General features: G+C 43.4%; 1 long non-coding RNA gene across 1 annotated transcript; it reads left to right on the top strand.

Moving 5' to 3' along the window:
- Window positions 1-5539: 5539 nt before the first annotated feature.
- On the top strand, window positions 5540-6161 carry LOC133384535 (uncharacterized). The gene is made up of 2 exons (XR_009762606.1): window positions 5540-5644; window positions 5737-6161. It is a non-coding gene; the product is annotated as an uncharacterized LOC133384535 (long non-coding RNA).
- The last annotated feature ends 2660 nt before the right edge of the window (window positions 6162-8821 follow it).

The following is an 8821-nucleotide window of genomic DNA, read 5'->3' on the forward strand; positions in this document are numbered from 1 at the left end:
GGTGGAGAAGCAACTTCCTGAACAGGTGGTGCCTCTTCAGAGACAGGTGAGTCTATAGGGGCTGAACTGTCACTGTCCATGGCACAGGAGTCTGCAGGTTCAAACATGACCAACATCACATCACCAACGCCTTCCTCCATTTCCCAGTCTGACTGCTCCTCATCACTCATGTCAGTCCATGCCCTTTCCATGGGACTCCTGACAGAGATGAAGGATTTCTTTGCAGTGATCTTCAGCGCAAGGCCAGAGGTGTTCCCTGCTTTCTCCTGCAGAAATGTCTGAAGGCATTCATGGTGTTCGCTCCATGGTGCGTGTGTGTGTGTCTGTTCCTTCATCCAGATGCCAGATGGGAAAGAGCAGCAGTAGCAGGATCAAGGGGCTCTAGTAGTCAACACCAGATCCCCAGCTGAGTTGTGGAACTCAGCGGGTGCCTGAGAAAATGATGATCTCTGATGCCAGTCAAAGGTGTCTATAAATTTTACAATAAATAAATCCCATTGTAATGGAAATGGGAAGATGGTAGCCTTACTGTCCATTGGACATATTTGTGCTTGGTGTGTGTATGTTTGACTTTTAAAAACATTCATCAGCATATTTGCACGTGCTAAACCAAAAGGTGTTTCTTCCCCCAAGAAAATAGGAAGTGTTGTCATCGTTGTTGGTAAAAGGCCCAGGGTTGGATGAATCTGTCAATTTTGCTTCTCTCAGATTCTCATTTTTCCAATATTCAGTTCAGTTTTCCACATTTCTGCATTGGTTTGTGAGGTTTTTTTTGTTTAAAAAAAGAACTCATGAAAATTCATCAGTATTTTAGTGCAAATTTCTCCTGATATACAATTTTTTGTATGTGATTTTCACAAATATATGCACTTTTGTGCATATTTTCACTTAATATACACACATTTGTATGCTTTTTTGGTTGAACAATGGCATCACAAAATTCAGAGACGTGCCAATTTCGAAGGCAAATTATGTTTTGGTTCATGTATTATTTCCATAAGTGCAAAGTAGACAGTTTTACATTAAAATGCGAAGCAAACCAAAAAATTCCCCGTACCTAAAACAGGCCTCATTAATTATCTCCTGTCACGGGGATGTCAGTGAGAGAACTCAGCCGCTAAAGTTGTACGAAATTCAATACATCGTTTAAAAAAAGGGGTGGAATAAAGGACCACAATAAAATATTTAAAAATATTTCCTGCTGCAGAAAAATATTTTCTTCTCTTCTGCCACAGAGAAGGCAGAAAGCCAGTGAACTAAATAGCATGGAACACAGCAGACTTGCTAGTTCCTGTTAACAATCTTGCTGGTTTCCAGGCCATTTTCAAAGGCAGCTGCATGTATAGCAGATTGCACTAATCCAAACAAGGAAGAAAACTCAGAAGGGCTCTCTGGGTGGGACAGAGTTGATATGCTAGCTTCCAGGTGGCTGCGTCGCTGTTTCTTACTGGGAGGCTGGCATAGCAAACCCACCAATGGAACCAATTTGGCACTTCTGTCAGTACGTTTGCACTGTGTCACCCTCCCGAGTACCATGCCCCTCTCCCCAGTAAGCAACATCAACCCTCTTGCCAGGAAGCTAATGGAGTGGCTCCCCCACATCTAGCGTGATTATGTGACATCCATCGCTGTCCAGGCAGCGTTGTAGCTGATATATCAGCCTCAGGCTGCATTCACACTGCACATTTATTCCACTATTATTCCACTTCAAATTATTCCAGTTTAAACAGTCATGTTTAAAGTATGCTGAGAAACGTAGTTTGTGAAGGGTGCTGAGCGCTGTTAGGAAATGGCTGTTTCCTTCATAGAGCTACTATTCTGAGAGTTCCCTGGGAAGAGGGATTGGTTGGTAAATCTCTCAAGGAATTGTAGCTCTCTGAGGAATAGGAGCCTCCTAACAACTCTTAGCCTCCTCTCACAAACTCCACTTACCAGGATTCTATGGGGGAAGCCATGGGTGTTTAAAGTGGAATAACAGTGGAAGAAATGCATGGTGTGAATGTGGCCGAAGATAACAAAGCAGCGCTCTGACCCACCAAAGCTATCTATGCCTCCAGTAACAAGGCTGAATCCAAGAGCACATCAAACTACAAATCTGATCCTTTACAGTAGGCTCGGGGAACCTCAGGCTTGGGAGCCAAATTTCTCCCTCGAGGCCTCTATCGTTGGCCCTCAGATCTCTCCCCAGGCCATACCCCTACTGGCCCTGCTTCACACCCTGAGTGCTTTGCCTGTCTGGACGGTGTCCTTGCACCCTGATAATGCCTCTTGCTTGCCTAGATGGAGGAGAGGAAGAGGAGGTTGAGCGTTTGTAGAAGCTAGCCTACTGTACATTCATTGCTCCACCCCCTTTTGCCTCTGGCTCCTCCCACCAATGGTATGTGTCCCTCAGACGGTTGCCCAGAAGGGAATGCAGCCCTTAGGTTGTAAAAGGTTCCCCACCTCTGCTTTAGGGGAAATTGCAGCGCTCTCCAAAACAGGTTGGACACCACTCATTTGGAGAGATGAACCACATGCTATAAATGCCGCCATCTTCTGTAGACTGAATCTCAGTTTATTGATCCTCATGTGGTCCATTACCATATACAGGTACCAGTTCAGAACACTCTCTGACTCACCTGGATTTGGTGAAAAAGGAGACGGACATCATTCACACATTGGGGGCATCTCAGTCCCTATCTCTGCATAAACACACCCTCTGGTTTCATGTAGATGTTGAACAGCATGGGGGATAAAATAAAGGCCAGTAGAACCCACAGCATAGGTCAAGGGGCAGAGCAATTATACTTCAGCACCACCCTCTGGGATTGGCCACCCGCGTAGGAGGAGAACTGCCACCTAGTATCTTCATCGCCCAACACCTAGAGCTCATCCAGATGCTATGGGGAGAAAAGCTCATCCAGTAGTATAAAATACAGTGGAGAGGTCCAAGAGAAACAGGGTCACATTCCCCTTGCCCCTCTATTGCCAAAGGTCATCCCATAGGGTGATTAAGCCAGTTTCCATTCCAAAACCAGGCCTGAGGCCGGACTGAAATGGTCTAGAAAATCAGTTTCATTTTTAAAGCAGTGCTACAGAGAAGCTTCAAATAGTTAAAGAGAGAAGGAAAGCAAACGCAAAAGGAGATAGAAACACAGTCAGAACCCTAAATGCAACTATACAGCGACTAGTACGTAGGGACAAAGAGAACTATTACAATAGTTACTCTATAGAAATAGAAGAGGACAACAAAAAGGGTAGAACAAAAGCCCTGTTCCAAAAGATTAGAGAAATGAAAGGGAAATTTAAACCAAGAGTAGGGATGTTGAATAATCAACAGGGGAACACACTGACTGACCGAGATGAAATAAAAGGAAGATGGAAGCAATACACTGAAGAACTCTATAAAAGAGATGCCAGGATGACAGATTCATTCATGGAGGAACCATATGATGAAGAACCAGAAATTTTAGAATGCAATGTGAAAGCTGCTCTTAAAATTCTTGGAATAAACAAATCACCAGGAATAGATGGCATACCAAAAGAGTTGCTACAAGCTACTGAGACTGAATCAGTCCCAATTTTGACTAAAATCTGTCAAGAAATATGGAAAACTAAACAATGGTCCAAAGACTGGAAGCGTTCCATATACATCCCAATTCCAAAGAAAGGGGACCCCAGGGAATGCAGTAATTATCGAACTATTGCCTTAATATCACATGCAAGTAAAGTAATGCTCAAGATTCTACAACAAAGGCTCTTGCCATATATGGAGCGAGAAATGCCAGACGTCCAAGCTGGATTTAGAAAGGGAAGAGGAACCAGAGATCATATCGTAAACATACGTTGGATAATGGAACGGAGCAAGGACTTTCAGAAGAAAATCACCCTGTGCTTTATAGATTACAGCAAAGCCTTTGACTGTGTAGATCATGAAAAACTATGGAATACTTTAGAAGAAATGGGGGTGCCACAGCATCTGATTGTCCTGATGCGCAACCTATACTCTGCACAAGAGGCTATCGTAAGGACAGAATATGGAGAAACCGATTGGTTCCTCATCGGAAAGGGTGTGAGACAGGGGTGTATTTTATCACCCAATTTATTTAATCTATATGCAGAACATATCATACGGAAAGCAGGATTGGACCAAGATGAAGGAGGTGTGAAAATTGGAGGGAGAAATATCAATAATTTAAGATATGCAGACAATACCATACTACTAGCAGAAACCAGTAATGATTTGAAATAAATGCTGATGAAAGTTAAAGAGGAAAGTACAAAAGCAGGACTACAGCTGAACGTCAAAAAGACTAAAGTAATGACAACAGAAGATTTATGCAACTTTACAGTTGACAATTAGGACATTGAACTTGTCAAGGATTATCAATACCTCAGCACAGTCATTAACCAAAATGGAGACCATAGTCAAGAAATCAGAAGAAGGCTAGGACTGGGGAGGGCAGCTGTGAGAGAACTAGAAAAGGTCCTCAAATGTAAAGATGTATCACTGAACACTAAAGTCAGGATCATTCAGACCATGGTATTCCCGATCTCTATGTATGGATGTGAAAGTTGAACAGTGAAAAAAGCTGATAAGAGAAAAATCAACGCATTTGAAATGTGGTGTTGGAGAAGATCTTTGTGGATACCATGGACTGCAAAAGAGACCAATAATTGGGTGTTAGAACAAATTAAACCAGAACTATCACTAGAAGCTAAAATGATGAAACTGAGGCTATCATACTTTGGACACATAATGAGAAGACATGATTCATTAGAAAAGATAATAATGCTTGGAAAAACAGAAGGAAGTAGAAAAAGAGGAAGGCCAAACAAGAGATGGATTGATTCCCTAAAGGAAGCCACAGACCTGAACTTACAAGATCTGAACGGGGTGGTTCATGACAGATCTCTTGGAGGTTGCTGATTCATAGGGTCGCCATAAGTCGTAGTCGACTTGGAGGCACATAACAACAACAACAACAACAACAGAGAAGCTCAGTTCAGCTGCAACTCTGCACATCCCCCAGAACACTCTCTCTCTGTCTCTCTCTCTCTCATGCGTGTGCGTGTGTATGTGATCTGGCTTTGCTTTGAGCAATGAGAGCATCATTGTGATAAATCAGGGGAAGCCCCTATGGTGTAAGCCAATGTTGGTTTAAGCACATGCTGGCCAGAAGCAGGAGTCTGCAAATGCTCTAATTAATTCTGGATTCTAGTACCATATCTAATGCAAGCAACACCTACAATTTGGCCATTAATCCCCTGTGAATGAATGAGCCCAGGCAGCAAACACATTCCACCTTGAACTGAATAAAATTGAACCCGACTTGGATTTCCTGAAAGGTCTAAGCTCATCTCTGTTTTAGCAAGGGCAAGATCGCCTTGTTAGACACTCTGGTCCAAGCCCAGACCTTTGTGAAAAAGGCCTTTTGGATTCAGGGCTAAGTTTTCCTATAGCCAGGTGAAGATCACATGCCTGTTTGGATTCATCTGATGAGAGGCACCTGGAAAGCAAACTGACCCCATTACAATTGCAGCTGAGGTGATATAAACATTCTCTCTGTTGTGTTTGATCTATGATGGGAAGTTGTGGTTCTCATCAACCAGTGGAGGGTGATGCCCATTGGGAATGGTAGAGCAGAAGGCAGGGAGGCCAACAGTAGGTGGAGCCAAAGCCAATGACAGGTGGAGCCAGAGCTAATGACAGATAGAGGTAATTAATTTTGTTTTGTCCCATCTGCCTTCCTGCAGAGTTCTACAAGTGCAACATTGACTAAGGAGGAAGAAGATGACAGTCAGTGCTGCCCCCTGAGTTGGTTGTAAGTAAGAAGGCGGGCAGGTGCAAGCAAGCTGAGGTTGATGGAGCAGCCTCCAGAGATCAGCATGGAAAGCCAGAAGACATTCCTAGAAACACATGACAATCAAGACACTCAACCCATAAATCAGGTGGACTGAAGTTCCAAATTGTTATAAGTGGCTCATTTGGTTTCCATAAAAATGCCGTTTTAAGATTCTGTCACCTGTTTTTTCCCCCTATAAAGAGAGATTGTTGGGCTTCATTTATTTGAATGCAGCACTAGAAGCTGAAATCCTTTCTGAGGCATGAATTATAGCAAAACAAAGCAACAGTGTTTATTCTAAAGTGGCCAGAAGCATAATAAAATTAACAAATGATACATTATTTTCAAGAGATGAACAACTTTTAAGTCTGTTTTTAACTAAATTAGGGGGTTGGGGCATTATACATTTATGTATGCAGATAAAATTAATATGCAATATCAGAGCCAGGAAAAAGCCAAGTTGGCTTCTCATTACAACACAGATGGGTGCTGAAGTAGGAAGATAAGATTATCCTTTTTTGACACCCCTTTGTGTTATTTGGGAAATCAAGCTACTCTTTGAAGTTCCTCATCAAAGGTTAGAAACCCACTTTAATTGCACATCTCTGCCGCCTTTTTAATTTATCTTCCCTAAGTAACATTTACCAAACCTTTAAGTGATGAAATGACTAACCTAAGAAGCCTCTGGAATGATAAAATGTCAGCAAACAAGGTTGGACTGGCCTCTGTCTGACACAGTTTAGAAACGGGATATCATTTCTTGGGGGGGGGAAGATGCAACTGTACTTTTCTGAAAATAAGGAGAATCAGGCTGAGTTAAGAGGTGTTAAGTGGGGAGATAATGATTCACTGATTGATATTTTAACTTCAGCGTAGCTAGCAGTGATGGATGCTGCAATTAGGAACATAGGAAGCCACTTTATGCTGAGTAAGGTTGCCCGGCTCAGGGCCTGAGAATGATTCTGTATCTTTAAGAGAAGAGAAAATTCAGCGAAGTGCAGGTGTTCTTGCAACCCTGTAATGGGAAAAACCACAAGGTGGAATTCTCCCGGCTTTCTGCATAACTTTAAAGATACAGAAGACCTCTTCATTGCCAGGCCCGGCCTCCTGGTCAGTGGGGCAGACCTAAACAAATGTTTTGAAATACAATTTGACTTCACTGCTTATCTAAAAGCAGGCTCTTGGGTGCCACACCTGAAAAGGCCCTCTCCTGTGCACCCCACTTGCTGCACCTCTGCTGACAGCGGGATCCAAAGGAGGGCCTCCAATGCTGAGTAGAGGTGTAGGGTAGTCTTATATGAAGAGAGGTGATTCTTTATCTTCTGGTCCCAGTCTATTTAAGAGATTAAAGTTATATATATATATAAAGCACTTTGAGTTGAACCTGAAAGGATCAGTGTAATATGATCCAACTGAGATCCACCCAGGCAGCTGCATTTTAAACCAACTTCTGGACCACCTTCAAGGATAGCCCCACAAAGCATGCACTGTGGTAACAAGGGATGCTAGATGTGGACTATGCCCAGCATGGGTTAGGGAATAGTTGTGTCCCAGAGAGTGGAATTACCAAGACTATATCCTGTCATAGTATCTATGTGTACTTTGTGCCTATCAATTATTAGTATCCTGAGAGTGGTTTAAGAACAGTAATTGTAAAGTTCAGAAACTGTTGCCTCTTTATATTGAACCACCTTCCTAAATAATAACTTCCTTAAGGTACTATTTAAGACCCTGCTATGCTCACAGTCTTAGACACAAAAGGGAGATTAGTGCCTAGGATTGCTGGAACATGAGACACTGGGCGGAGTGGGATAGTTAAGTGGATCAAGTATGAAGAACTTCCTCTTTTTAGCCTACCCTGCTGCTGTTGCTTTGTAAAACCAGCAACTTAAAATAAATACATAAATTACAAGCACTTCTTTAAATGTCACAAATTAAAAGTCGGTAGAGAGAATCTGGGTCAACAACACCCACCCTGACAATGGCCCTGTCCAGACGCAGGACCATGAAACTGGGAGCAGCCAAAAGACGGCCTTCTTCATTGTCTTGACAATGTCTTATTACACTGATATGTTTGATCACAATTGGTTTTTAAAACTGATATCTTTTTCCGTGATTGTATTTAACCGCTGTTGTGAACAACTTTTTAAGAAAATGAAAAATGGTCTAGAAAGGCTTTAAACAAACAAACAAATGAAAATGCCGTGAACTGAGCTAGAAAGAGACAAAGCCAACATCTCCCCAACACGCACGCACGCACGCACGCACACACACACACACACACACACACACACACTTTGGAGGTGGGGAAACTATTTTGGGGATTTGGAAAGATGTATGGCATACAAAAGGAGATAAAAACTTGAGGGAGACTGGTAGCAACCATTTTATATGCCATACAAGCCCCATAGGAACAATATTACATGACCATGTAGTGTTATCTCAGCAGGACAGGCAGGACATAATGATGTCTGCTGGCTTCCTGGGCATGCTCCTGAACCTGCACCATCAGCTTTAAGATGAATATGGAGGAAGGTAGTGATGGCCACCAACTTGAATGGCTTTGCAAGAGGATCAAGCAAACTCATGGAAGATGAGGCCATCAGAGGCTACTAGCCACGATGGCTATATTCTACTTGTACTGCTGGAGGCAATATGCTCCGGAATACTAGTTGGTAGAAATCACAAGTGTGGAGATTGCTGTTGGGCTTAGGTCCTGTTGTGAACATCCCATAGGCACCTGGCTGGCCACTGTGAAAACAGGATGCTGGACTAGATGGGTCTTTAGCCTGATCTAGCAGAGGTTCTTCTCAGGGGCATCACTACCGGGGTGCGGAGGGTGTGGCCTGCATCCGGGTGTCACCATGAGGGGGGTGACACCCAGAGCCGCCCCACCCCGTGCCGTTGCCCGGCAAGGCTGCTCCAACTCCTCCTTGGAGGCGGGCGGGCGGGCGAGACTGGGAGCAGCATCGGCGGGGCGAGGGAGGTGCGCCCGC

This window comes from Rhineura floridana, chromosome 4, assembly GCF_030035675.1.
Source record: "Rhineura floridana isolate rRhiFlo1 chromosome 4, rRhiFlo1.hap2, whole genome shotgun sequence".
NCBI lineage: Eukaryota > Metazoa > Chordata > Lepidosauria > Squamata > Rhineuridae > Rhineura > Rhineura floridana.